Genomic DNA, 14098 nt, shown 5'->3' on the forward strand with positions numbered 1-14098 from the left:
TTAATCTCTTTGAATTGAATCTAATCAAATCTGAACCCTCACAATCAATTTGGAGAGATTTGGACAGATTTGATGATTCAGACATAAACACAGCTTCAAATGTTTTTTCTGCACACCTCAAGGTACCAGGTGGTTTGTGAATGCTGAGAAGCTGGGGCAGAGGAAGTGTCCCACAGGGAGGAGGTAGGGGGTCTGCAGCTCACTTGCAGTGGATCCAGAAGTGGACCAGAAGCACTTCTGGTACACTTCCAGCTCTGCCATGGAGCATGTGGGGGACCCCCACCACTGCCTCCCAGCTTGGTGACTGGTACCTTCTGGTCTGGGGGGGCACCTGGGGTCCCCCACAGCTGATTGCCAAACATACGGGGGGTCCCCTATGCTCCTGTAGGATGTTCCATCCACCCTACCATCACAACGTTCACGAGCTATGCCTGGTACCTTGAGGTATGTAGAAAACACATTTAAAGCTGTGTCTATGGCTGAAATGCTGATTCTCCAAATAAGCATTGAAACTTCAGGTTTGGATTTGGCTGACTTGAATTGGGACAGTGAACCAAATCAACTAATCGAATCACTGTTCCCCGATTTGGGTCAAATCTGAATCAAATATGACTCATTTCGCACACCCCTGCTTTTCAATATATCACGTGTTTATATATACCTTTTCTGTCCTTAACTGATGCTGTTGCTGTAGGTTCCTTTTCTCTCAGAAAATTAAAAACTGAGTTCAAATGTCCTAATTTAAATACAGTACAAAACTCTCTAAAAACCTTACTATAGTGCATGACGCTCCTACACAGAGTTGAACAGATCTCTGAAAGTATTTGTTCAAAATTTTTAAAGGAATTCTCTTAAACTGTCCACTTTCAGTGTATAAATATTTTTAAATATTAAATATTGGTAGGAATGTTCACAAAATCATGCAAGCAGAACAACCTTTTCAGAACTGGAAACACAGATTTAAAATTTGGATCAAGTGTTTGTTAAAACAGCTCAAATTATAAATTTTATAACAAACTTCTTGCAAAACAGGTACTTATCAAAATGACCTATAGAAATTGCAAACAACTTGTAAATAATAAACATTTTAAAATCGATCTGTAGATAATTTACAAACAAAACAAAGTTTGTTACTAATTACTTCCCAAGCTGCTAATTTTTAGTAGCACATGTGTACAGTATGTCATTAAAACTTTTGTTGTATAAGTATGTTTTAGAATGGTGTGGATGCTAAATGGGACTTTTCAAGCTGGCAGCTTTGAAAATGTCTTGTGGGATTTGGGATGATTTCAGAGATTTCATTAAAACAAATGGAGTTAGAAGCCCTGCCCTTGCAACAAAAAGTATTATGTTAAAAAACCTGCCTAAAGCTACTAAGAAACACTGAAACTAGCATCAAATTTGAATCCCACCCAAAAAAAAACCTAAGCCCACGCAATATGTTAATTGCTTGTTCCTTCAAATCCCAACCTATTCTCTTACTCGGGCCCTAATTTATGACAGTAAATATGCATTTTAATAGTTAGGAATGCCCAATAGTTTTCATTATCTTTTTTTTTTTTTTTGGATAAATGTTTTTTCCCCATAACTGTTCATTTGTGGTTATTATTTTTCAGGTGTCTGAATGGGGAAAAAACCTTAACATTTTTCATTGTTTCCCTTCTGTCCTCTAGAACTGAAACTCTTGTTTTTTTAGGGGGAAAAATGAGACCTGGAAAATTTCAGACTGAAAGGTCAAAACTGCAAGCATAAGAAGCAAATCAAAATATAGTATTAGAATGGAAATGCTCCAGCTGGGAGGATAAAAACAAAGGAAACATGGATGTGTTCTTTTTCCTTTGTGCTTTCCCTTCCTTCTCCTCTCCTTTATTTAGTATTTGTACTGCTACACTAGTACCCACAGTACTTATTCAAACATAGTATGGCTACATTTTGCTAGGTACAAGCATACAGCTTGAGTCTGAAAGACCTCATGGTATATTCTTGTTGTAAATCCTTGGGCATTTTGTTGAAGATCCATTGACCTATAGCATTAATAGTTTTTCTTTCTCTCTCTCATCCCCATTTCTTTCTTTTTTCCATGGGTTCAGGACAACTAGGGCCTGATTCACTTACATTTTTGCCCCTCCCAATACCTATTTCAGGGCCCCAAGACAGATGTTTTTATGAAAGTAAATATCCATCTAAACTTATTGGAAAGTCATACCTCCTCCTTCTGCTGCAGCAGGACGAGAATCAAGCTAACAGCAGCATGGGCAGTATTTTTAAAACAGCTGACAAATTTCTGTCATAGCTGGCCTCGATATACCACAGCCATATGTGTATGTTCGCAATTTACAGTTGTGGTTTGTTGAAGGGGACTGTGGTACAATTTTATGGGCTGTTCAAGATGTCCACTTGGGTGTGTGCATATATATATTAAATATTTGTGCATTTTTTATTTACTGTAACTTCTGGCATTAAGCTCATTAAATAAAAATAATAAATTAATTTATGACTCTTTCATGTTTTTTTCTTTCCTTGTTTTGTTTCTTCTCCCAGTTTTTCATTCCTTTTGCTATCTTTTTTCTCCCTAGCTTTTCCAGTGTCCCATTTTGTACTCTCCTACAATCCTCCTCTTACCTTGTGATTTTCTCTTCTTCAAATTTGGCCTGTGGAGTCATTTTATCTGGCCTATGGACATTGGGCTTCTGCGGTTTTCAGTGATAGGGGGTTTTAGCAGCAGTTGCTCTCCTTACGTCTCTAAAGGGAGAAGCGGTGATTCCAGGAGCCTTCCCTGTGCCACAACAGACAGAAATAGTGGTGACGGTGGCTGGGTTCTAGCACCGGCCACCTACCCATCTCTGATCCAAGCTGGGCCATTCTGGCCTGCAACTTGAAAAGGTTCCTGACCGCTTTTTTAGTAAACGTTCCAGTGGAATGAAGCATAAGGCAGTTTAGTAATATAGTTACTGGATGTTAGACATTTAAATGTGTAATCCTGGGCTGATTGTACCCGCGCCTTCACCTGAATGGTGGGATCCCAGTGGCTGGTGCCGCCGTTCAGCTCCCTGGGTGGCTGCTGCAGGGTCCCCAAGTGGAGAGCCTCCCCTGACAATCAAAACAACCTTGCAGACCATTATAAGACTATTTATAGAATGTAATCATTTGCAAGGTAACATATAACTAATACAATAAAACAAATAAAATTACACAACATAACCCACCAATGGTGGCTTAAGGGTTCATGCTTCTCTGATACACTTCACACCAGGGGAAGGCATACAAATTATCCACACTAAATAAGGAGCCAATATATAAGTAAATTGATACACCAACTAATAAACCATCAAGAACTTATTTACATACCCAGGGTGTGTGTAGACAAAACGGGGGCCCTCAATTTAAGCGGTGGGCTTTTAAAATTTTCCCTGTGAGTACAGCTACTCATATGGTGAACTGTTTGCAGTATTTGGGTCAAAATGTTTTAAATTGTTTCAGGGGCTTCATATACAACAGGTACTAGGTGGGAAGGGGAGGGAGAGGAGGAGAGGCAGGGGGAGCCAGGGTCTGCACTGCCTTTTTCCGTATGCCTCCCTAATGTCAGCCAAACCGAAGCTGGGATGTTGTTTGGTGGGGGGAGAGGGGGTTGTTCTAAATCTTATTTGAATATCCTACCTACTTTTGTAAGTTATTTTGTCTCTTATTGTTAGCCACCGTAAGCATTTGTTGAGAAAAGTGGCACATCAATCAAATAAATAAAAGTAAATATTGAAGAATGAAACAAAAATGCTCACGTGAAAAAGACTGAGCTTCCTTAGCAAAAGACCCGTGAATCCAAAACTCACTCTAGGAACAAAGGAGTAGGACATGGGATTCCATGACTTCAAAGCAAATATAAATGTGTTCCTCAGGCCTACCTCTCCCACAGCATCACATCAAATACAAAAGGTGAGTGAGAACATGGGCTAACAAAGTCAACCAAAGTCTAGTTCCCATAACTCGGAGAGAGAGAAAAATATATGAAGGTATTCTAATGATGAGCCAGAATGGACAGAAGGGTCCTTAATCTTACAAGGGCCATTACGTTAGTTTGTTTTTAAGATTTAATCCAGACATTTAGTTAGAGGTGGCCAGAAGGGCATTCTGAAACAATTTTATGGGTTTAGGGACTACACAAAGTCTAATAAGGTAGTTTTTGTATTCATGCTGTATGTGTCTTGAGTCTGGATAAAGATGAAAGCAAACTTGTTCATTCCACATAGGAACCTTACAGTCTACTGAAATTTAGATGAATTAATTTTTCTCTCCCTCATTTTTCAATGAGGAATTTCATGTGCACATTGATACCTTCTGCCCTAAGGACATTTTAAAAAGTTGACAACTACCAGTCAGGTGAACTTTGCGATGACATAACAAAGAAGAAGCACTTTACATGATTCACTTTTAGGATGCAGTGACTTTTGAAGATCTTTTGATACAGTTTGTGTGTCTTGATTTTATGCGTGTGTCATTTCATCATCTGAGGCTTTGTTTCATACATACATTTATAATATGGATTTCATTTCAATAAGCTGGGAAAGTAATAAATTTAGAGCTGACTAACAGTTGTTTTATGTGGCTGCCAACCTGCCAAGTAGCATTCTTAATTATTGCCAGGAAACGAAGTGTTTTGCAGCCATATGTTTTACATTTAAATGTAGTATGTCTTGTCAGCCCTCTTGGCTGGACTGATGGACAGCCTAGTGATTTTTGTCTACAGAGAGAGGCCTTTTTTTGGTGGGTGGTTTCTTTGTAATCAGGTAGGGTATATCAACAATAAAATAATGGACTAGAACATTTAACACATTTTCCAGTTTATAGCATATGTGTACCAGAAAAACAGGATAGATGGATTTATATCTGAACTGAGAGCCAGTGTTTTTGCTATATTAGACTATAGAGCAAGTGCAAGTAGGCAGAACAGTGACAGGCCCACAAAAATACGTTACAACAAGGAGGAGAACCAATCAGTTACTTTTTCACAAGGGGACAGAATTTGATTTGTTATGTTTAGGACTCAGATCTTCTCTTACTCAGATATTACTCATAGCTTATTTCATTGAAACAAGTGATGCTCACATGGTTTTTCATTCAGATTTTTTGCAGTGGTGTTCACCTTCCAAGAAATTGCCTCATACCTTGGAAAATTTCCAATATAAGGATGACAGAAAGTGAAGAATAAAAGGGAAGCATTGATCCAAACAAGCAAGTTTCATGTATTCTATTCTGCGGTATGCTTTGAAGTTGGGGGAAAATTGAATATGTAATTTAAAACTGCCTTCAGCCAGCATTAATTTGTGCAGCTAACACTTATTCTGTAGATCATCATAGGTCTTACTGACATTAGGAGGATTATAAGGGTCACATTTTTATATAAAGACATTGGTTTTGAGCCATTTTTCCCCCTCAGTGGTTTAAATACAAACATACCTTTTGAAACAGATGCATTTTCAAGCTTCACATGTTTTGTCTTTAACAATTTAGATATTAAAAGGGAAATACCAGCTTAAAAAGTTTACTCTGTTTTCATCCAATATCTGACATTACAAGATGTTACCCTCCCCTCCCACCCCAGATTTTAAGAGAACTTCGCTCATACTGCAGGGGGACTAATAATGTATCGTGCTCTTTTCTCTCAGTGAATCTGTTGTTTTGTTAAGGAGGGATTAATTAGTGAATCATTATTCCCATCTTGGCATGTGAAAATCTGGAGTGTGCTTTTATCCATCTCCCAAGAGTGCACATTGGCACCATTGCAGAGAATGTGGAAGAAACAGTTTTCAAAGAAGCAGATGTAGCAGCTTCAAGAGCATCTGTACTGGTGCATCTTGCAGAGGAATTCCCACTAACCATTTTCTATTTAGCCAAAAAAAAAAATAATCCCCTGCCAAAAAAAAAAAATTCTACAGGTGAAGCCTGTCTTTGTGACTCAGAACTCTGTGGGAAAATGATACTTAAAAGGATGGACCATTTCCATTATTTATCCTAATTTTCAATCCCTCCAGCATTCCCCCAGAAGAAGCCAGTTCCTCTTGAAGTTTCATGCTTTTTACCTCAGGACAACATTTTTGAGGGCAGAAAATTATAAATTATAGGTGAAACTGTGGCTCCATTAAGTCAAAAGCAAAGATTCTAATAGATTTCAATAAAGCCAGAATGTTCTTCATAGTGGTTAAAAGATTCTCCCTAAAAATTTCCTATATTTTTCTGAGTTCATCAGAGCTCTGAAGTGGCTTGGTGTACTGGTTGCAGATTTATTTTGCTAGCCTTTCAGAGAAATAATAGCTAGAACTTCAAGGTACTAGAAGGTGTAGAAAAGGAAAGCATGCAGTACAAATGGAGGGCAGTGTGGGAGAAAGAAAAAGTGTCAAAATGATTTACAGGCTACCTATGGGCTACATAGTAGGGGTGTGTGAAGCGGGCCCTATTCAATTTGGATTTGGATTTGGCCTGGATCAGGGACAGTGATTCAATTTGTCGATTCAGATCACTGTCCCTGATTCAATTTGGCTGAATCTGAATCTGCAGATTTGATGCTGATTTGGAGAATTAGTGATTCAGACACAGGCACAGCTTTAAAAGTGTTTTCTATATACCTTGAGGTAGCAGGTGAGGCTCATGATCACTGCGACGCTGGGGTGCATGGAGCTGGGGCACAGGAGTGCGGAGGGACTCCCCATGTGCTTGGTGGTGAACCCAGAAGTGGACCGGAAGTACTACTGGTCCACTTCCAGGTCCACCAGGGAGTTCTCAGGGGGGTCCCCAAGGTGCTCCCCCCCCGGCCCAGGAGGCACTGGTCTTTGAGCTGGGGAGGTACAGGCCCTGCCCCCCCCCGCACACTCCCTGGTGGACCTGGAAGTAGACCAGAAGTGCTTTTGGTCCACTTCCAGGTCTGCTGCTGAGCGCACTGGGGAGCCCCCCACGTTTCTGTGGGACACTCTATGCACCCCAGCATCACAGCATTCATGAGCCACCTGCTACCTATGAGTATGTAGAAGAAACATTTAAAGCTGTTCCTATGTCCGAATCTTTCCTAATTGATTCAGAGGGTTCTGATTCAATTTGGAGAATTAAAGCAGGGCGGGCAATTATTTCAGGTGGAGGGCCGCTTACTGAGTTTTGGCAAGCCATTGAGGGGCACATGACAGGCAGCCAGGGGCAGATAAATATTCATTTTCTACATTTTTTAGGGGCACCGCAGGCCGGATAGTATGGCCTGGTGGGCTGTATCTGGCCCTTGGGCTGCATTTTGCCTACCCCTGGATTAAAGGGTCCTCTGATTCGATTTGGATTTGGAGATCTGGCCACTGAATTGGGCCGAATCGCTGCTGAATTGAATCGGGGACTGAAGTTTTGCACAGCCCTACTACACAGGGCCAGAATTAGGCACAGGTGCTGCAGCATATGCCTGCATGAAAGGAGAGTCAGAATTTTTATTTTCTCTCCCCGCCATATTAAAATATTGAGTAGAATTTTAAAAGCCATTCCATATTGGTTTATTTCTTCTCTCATTCTCTTCCTGAGGTGATACTGAGACAGTTTAAGTGTTTAAAGTAGCAGTAACAATAGGCGATAACATTGTTTGAATCCCACAGTCAAAGCTACTGAATACCACCAAGGACCCAATGCACAACTCTACATTTTACATAGCCAATAGGCAGACTGTACTGAAGCCAAAATGGCTCATCCATTGAGCTGAAGGTCCTTAGGGAAGGAAAGAAAATCTCATTCAGTGTACTATGAAAAAACAGAAGAGGAGCAGAATAGAACAGGAACAAGCCAGAGCCATCCTAGCAAATCAGCTGTGTGTCACAGAGGGGCACATATCCACCAAAGCAAACTAGAAGCTACCCAATTGTGGGACACAGCCTGGATACTCCATTTTCCCCAATTCCTCTGAAATAAAATAATGATTTAGGAGGACATTTAAGCTTTCAAGGTGAAAAAAAGCTGCAGCAGCAAAGCCCCAAGCTGATCAGCTCCCGGCAATTTCAAGGCTTCTAATAGCTGGCTTTGAGAACTTCCCCCTTCACAATTTCTGGTGACAATTATTATGCATATAAACTGAGTCCAATTATATTACAAAGCAGGCAGCTGGATGGGAAGATGCTCTGTACATAAAGATGTTATGCATCCTTGCATACAGATAGCCAATGTTTGTTATGATGTAAGCAGTGGGCAAAAAAAAGGGAGAGGGGGACTGTTGTGGTGTTATATACTTAAATCAGTGGTTCCCAACATTTTTTTGCCACAACATGCCATTGGGAGCAGAGGGTGGCAGTGGCGATGACCCCACAGAGGGAGTGGGGGAGCTCCTGGCACATGGTGCAGCTTCTTCTTTGTGTGCGCCGCTGCTGGCATTGCCTCTGTGACCCCCATTTAGGTTGCGACCCGAGGCTGGGAATCGCTGACTTAAATGAACTATATGCCTTATTTGGTATGCACACACGTGGAATATGCTGTATTTCTCAAGCACTGGTCACTTTGGCATCTCAGAACTGAGTAAGATAATAAACCCAATGTCAGAACTGTATGAGACATGTCTAAAATGATTAGCATGTATCAGATGCTGCTTCATGACAGTATATGTAGCAGCCAAACAAGTAACAGTAATGTAGACCAGGTCCCTATGAAATATCAGAGGCAGATACATTAAATTAAGGCCTAAGAACAAGAGATACATGAAAGAGATGAATAGGCTGGCAACATTATGTGGAACAAAATGGTGTCCGTATCGACTCCTTCAGTTAAAGGTGACTTCATACACGATTCTCATCACTGACATTCTGTGTTTTCCCTCATAAAATCGATGGTAATTACTGTTGTCTTCCTCTTCCTTGTTGCCTTACTGAACACTCAGGTCCACCCCCAGTAAGCTGAATGCATTTGTGTATCTTTAAAGTATAACATTTACCGCTGGTGTTACTAACCCTCCTCAACACTCCCTGACATAAATGTGAAAATTTATCAAATGGCAACAAAGTCCCTCCAGCAATGGCAGCTTTCCTAAGTTGTATATTGTTTCTACACCTGGCAGAATTGTCTATGAGAAGGGCTGAGCAGTTAAGCTCTGTCTTAAAAAGGAAGGGAAGAGGAACAAGGATTATTATGTAACTTGCACCCAACAAAATAGAAAGAAGGGGAAGTCTGACTCCAGATTCTGGAATTTGATGCAGTGTACGAATGCCCAAACACTGCTGCAGAACCATCTAAATATAGCATGGACTTGAGGTGTAGCCATTTCCAAATAAGCAAGCCATGCCACATTGCCATGATCTCTCCCATACCCTCTGTATGTCTAGGTCTATGTTTTTTTTCCCATCTCCACTCTTCATTGTAGTTTTTGACATGTTTTGTGTCAAAATGTCACACTGTTTGCAACACATATCGGGAATTAATATGCTTTCAGGTAGTGCAAATAAATATACAAAGCAATGTGTGGTAGATTATGGTGAAACAGAATAGCTTGTAAAATGAAATAAAATACCCAATTTTCGTTGCACTCAAGCAAAAAAAGTTGATTTTCTTTTTAAATCAAAAGTGATGCATTATTGTGTACTATTGATGCCATTCCTTAGTAGTTTTCAGTTTTGACAAAATACATTTTTTCTGGCAAAAAACTCCCACGTGTTGCCCTTTTTTTTTTCAGGCAGCCATGGTTACACTGTATGATCTTACCGCTTTCCCAAGGACAGACAGTTGTTTACGGAGACATCTAGGTTGCACACAACTTAAGTAACAACTGACAGTCCCTCACAGTCAGTACCTCGTAACACTAAACTTGTTACAGACTTCAAGCAAGATCCTGCCATGTCCTGCAATGGAGGCTATAATTCATTATACCAATAAAAAGCAAATGCTTCCCCTTAAAGAAAAACCTACCAAGAATAGAGTTATCACATTATGAGGGATCTTGCCCTCCCCCCACCCCCGGCCTTCTCATTGTTCACCAAATTTTATGTGATCAGTGCTTCAGTCTAAAGATCTATTGGTTTATGTTCCTAGCAATATGCAATCATATGTAATGAGCAGCTTCCAAAACTTGGTTTTACCCTGAGTTTTCCCTCCTTCCCCAGATTCCTTGCCTTGGCGTTCTGCTCCTCGCTGCACATTCTGGAGCGAGTGGCCCATAACAGTGGCCTATGCTCTCTTGTAACCCTATCTTTCCTGCTGCACTTTGAAACTAGTAATGAGAGAGGTGAAAGCCTTCAAACACAGTGAACAAAAGAAAGCTGGAGAGAATACTTGAATGAAGAAATCGCTCCCCTGTGGTGAGGGAGAACTGACTTGCCTATGATGTGGCTTTCAACATGTCAGTGTCACAAGAGCACTTGACAGAGCTCTGCCATGTTCAGATCCTTGGATAGCCAAGGCAAGTTTGTTTTTAATAGACAACATATTGGAAATGTATCCTTACTCAAATCTCTCTGTTCTCTTCTACCTTGTGATCAGTTTGGCAAATCTTTAGAGTTACAGATGTAGCACTAACATAAACAAAAAATATGGTCCATTAGTAGCAGAGACCACTTTGAAGATAAAGGCCAACTTTAAATTCCACAATCCTGAGCGCTCTTGTCGCCTTGAAATCTGATTTCAAAGCTCAACACCACTGTAATGTCTTGTTGAGAGTGATGACAGCAGGCAGTGAAGTGTACACTGTATTGTCACCACCTGTGATTGGTGGCAAAGTGCATACTTTGTCTACCACATACTGGCTCCTGAGCTGTATGTTGTCTGTATTAATGCAAACAATAACTGCTGGTTAATTTCAGGCCTGTAAGTGCGGTGATGAAGTACTTCATAAACTCAAAAACCATAGGACTTTAGTGGAAAGATACAGAGCACACACCTTTCAAGAAATATTTAGAATCTTTAGTTTCTTGATCCTTAGGGAAGAAGGGTAATTCTTTTAATTAAAAGAATTTAAAAGAGTTTTTGAAAAAAAAAGGACCCTTTCAGCATATTTTTACGATGTAGCTTTTGACGTTGATGAAAAGGCATAACTGAAAAGTTAATAATCTGTAAAATAACTCTGCAGTTTAATCAAATAGATACAGCAATAAATAATTGTATCATAATGACTTATATTTTTATATTAAATTAGCAGTTACTAAGCACTATGTGTTGTCTATAAGCAAAACATGGCACAGCCCCTATCCTAAAGAATATTACTGCTAAGATGATAAATATATGACACGTAAGAAACTACCCATTATTAGTTGGGTGATTTTTTGTAGGCTTCTGGACATAAGTTTTGTGGGAGGGCTTGAGAAAAAGGAAGGGTAGCAGTCTTCTGGGTCAGTTCAAGGATCCAGTGGGGTATGGCAGAAAAGGTAAAAACTTCTGCGGGAAAAAACAGCCCAATCAAGACGAAGCAAAGTTATCATTGTTGGCAGAATGCATGTAGGAGAAAATAAAGGGATGATATGACAAGAGACAGTAAGGGACAGTAAAAAAACCAAACAACTATTTCTGTTGTCATCTTAATGAAATAGCTGTGAATCTGTATGTATTAATAATCCAGATTGTTTTAAAAACAGTAATATCCCTGGGTCTGAGTGAGGATGATAACCCCATGTAGCCATCTTCCTAGTGCCTCTGGAGAACTCATTTCCTTCTAATACAAGTACAAGCACTGTATTTCTTTCATTTTAATTTCACGGTTAAAATATAATTAGCAAAGAAACAAATGCATATTTCTTAGCCTTTATAAAAGAGTTGGTGAGGGAGGGTAGGAGAAAGAATGCTGAGATAAGTCATGTATTTCTGCTTTAAAGTTCCCCTGAAGTTAGTTAGTGTTCCTTTAAATTAAAGATGAAGCAGGATTATTTATTCTTAATAATATCACAAGTCTGATAGGTGGTTTACAGGATGGAAAGGGTTGGGAAGGCTAGTGAGAATATCAGAAAGGTGCAGTTACAGGCATTTATGAAAAGTATCATGTAAAGAATTTTATTTTTCCTTTTAGAAGAGTGGAAGTGTACCAGAAAGGGCTAAGGGATCAATTCTAGGAAGGAGCAGCCATATGGGAGAAAAAGATTATTTCAGGATAGTTCTAAAAGGAAGAGGAAGGTTTTATTTATGTGATTTACTTGTATATCACATGCAGCATTCTTCAAAAATTGGCCCACCAAAATTGGAGTGCTAGTCTTGGGCAGAGAAGCCAATTTTCTTCACTAGTATACAAGCACAGAAGAGCAGAAACATGGAGACACTGGGGAGGTCTACATAAGATGTTTACTGTGCAGTAGTCTAATTAGCTGTGCAGTAAACATATTGGTGTCTACACATGCACCCCTATTAGGCTGGAGTAAACTAACTTACTTTGCAGCAGGATAGTACTTGTAAAAACTTCATAGCAATGCCCATGTAAATCCTGCCCTAGCTGGCTAGGGCACAAAGATGCTTCAGTGTAGAGGCGGCCTGCCAGCTACCTCTGAGCTGAAGGAATATTGTGCCCTAGACAGCCCCTCTACAGCACACTGAACCGGGACAGAGTATCCCCAGGCTACCAGGTTGACTTCCCAGCCCCCCTGTGAGCTGGGGATGCTCCGACTCAGCTTAGTATGCTGTGGTTTTGGGTACATGTTCAAATGGCAATAAACTCCAGAGTTTATTGCTTTGGAGTTTATTGCTTCACATTAATTGCACATGTAGATGTGCTCACTGTGTTGCAGAATAGCTGCTCTGTCTTTTTGGGACAGCAGCAGACTTTTTAGCCAATTTATTAGCAGCTGTGAAAGGTTAACACTGGACTTGCTTGCTGTTCTAGATAGAAGGGCCAGCCATTTTTCAGGATAGTCTCTCCATAAGAAAGCCAGCTCTAGGCCATGACTCTGGGGGGCCCGGAAAGTTCTACTTTCCACCTTCCAAAAATGAGGTATGTTTCTTGCTTGAGGGTGTGTAGTATGTGAGACAATAGAGTATTTTGGCAATGTAATTGGAGCCACACACTGGAGTCCAACATTTAGATTAGACCATTCAAGCATGACTTGTTCAGAAGGTGGCCAGATTTTCTTTTTCATGGCAATCTGGGCAATATAGTGCCCTTGAGTTGATAGTAGATATAGAAGAACTTAATTTAAATGTAGAAAGTCAAACATTGAGGGGGTTTGTTTGATAGCAGTTTAAAGCACAGGTAACCTGGCTTTAAAAACGGAGCATGCTGCTTTTCAGAATGTGGTAGTCGCTAAAAATGAATTTTCATTCTACGGCAACAGATTTTAATATGTGTTTGCTCCTGCAAACTTTATACCTTACACAGACAGAAAGAAGTCACATTCACGTCAGTAGGACATTTAGTAGGACACATTATAGCTAGGGACCAATCTAATTCACTGGGGCTTCCAAAGCCCTTTGGCCTATCAGAGGCATGGGGGAGAACCTCCCACCCCTCCCTGGAGATTCACAGATGGCCATCTGTCTATCTCTAAGTGGGGGAAGGACTTCCTGGACCCCTTGGCCAATCTCTCCCTCCTCCCTCTCTCCCCAACCCCACCTCCCCCCGGCTCCAGGATGCTAGGACTTCCCACCCTTTTCTGTTTTCACCTGCCCTTTTCCCCCCGCAGTTGGCTTGCTGCCATTTTCATGCTTTTCCATGTTCCCTGTGCTCTTTCATGGGGATCAGGACTTTTCATGAGGGACCTACCAAATTGGCAGTTTCTGTGAAAACTGCAAACTTGTAAATTTGGTATGCCACTAATTATAGCCTTAAGCTTCTGTGAGTTATTATTTTGGATAGGAGCAGAAGAATAATGATGTAGCTGGATATCCACAGCAGCTGCCACAAATGGGGCAGTGATGATTTCTGCTTCCTATTGCTGGTGCTATTACATTGCTGTGGTGGAAGACATTTTTTTATGCCTGCTCCTCCAGGTCAGTGCCCAGGGCTACTGCCCCAGTTACCCCAGCCTAGTTTCACCACTGGAGAGGATGAATTTGAAGCACAGCATGAGCTGTATTGCCAATCTCAAGTGTTAGGGGTTTCAGCTTCAAAAATCAGAGGGTTCTTTAAAAAATCTAAATACTTGCTGGGCTTTTTATTTGCTTTTTCAATGTTTAGGATGTGCGCAGGTGC

This window comes from Crocodylus porosus, unplaced genomic scaffold (assembly GCF_001723895.1).
Source record: "Crocodylus porosus isolate Cpor-Errol unplaced genomic scaffold, CroPor_comp1, whole genome shotgun sequence".
In the NCBI taxonomy this organism is placed as follows: domain Eukaryota; kingdom Metazoa; phylum Chordata; order Crocodylia; family Crocodylidae; genus Crocodylus; species Crocodylus porosus.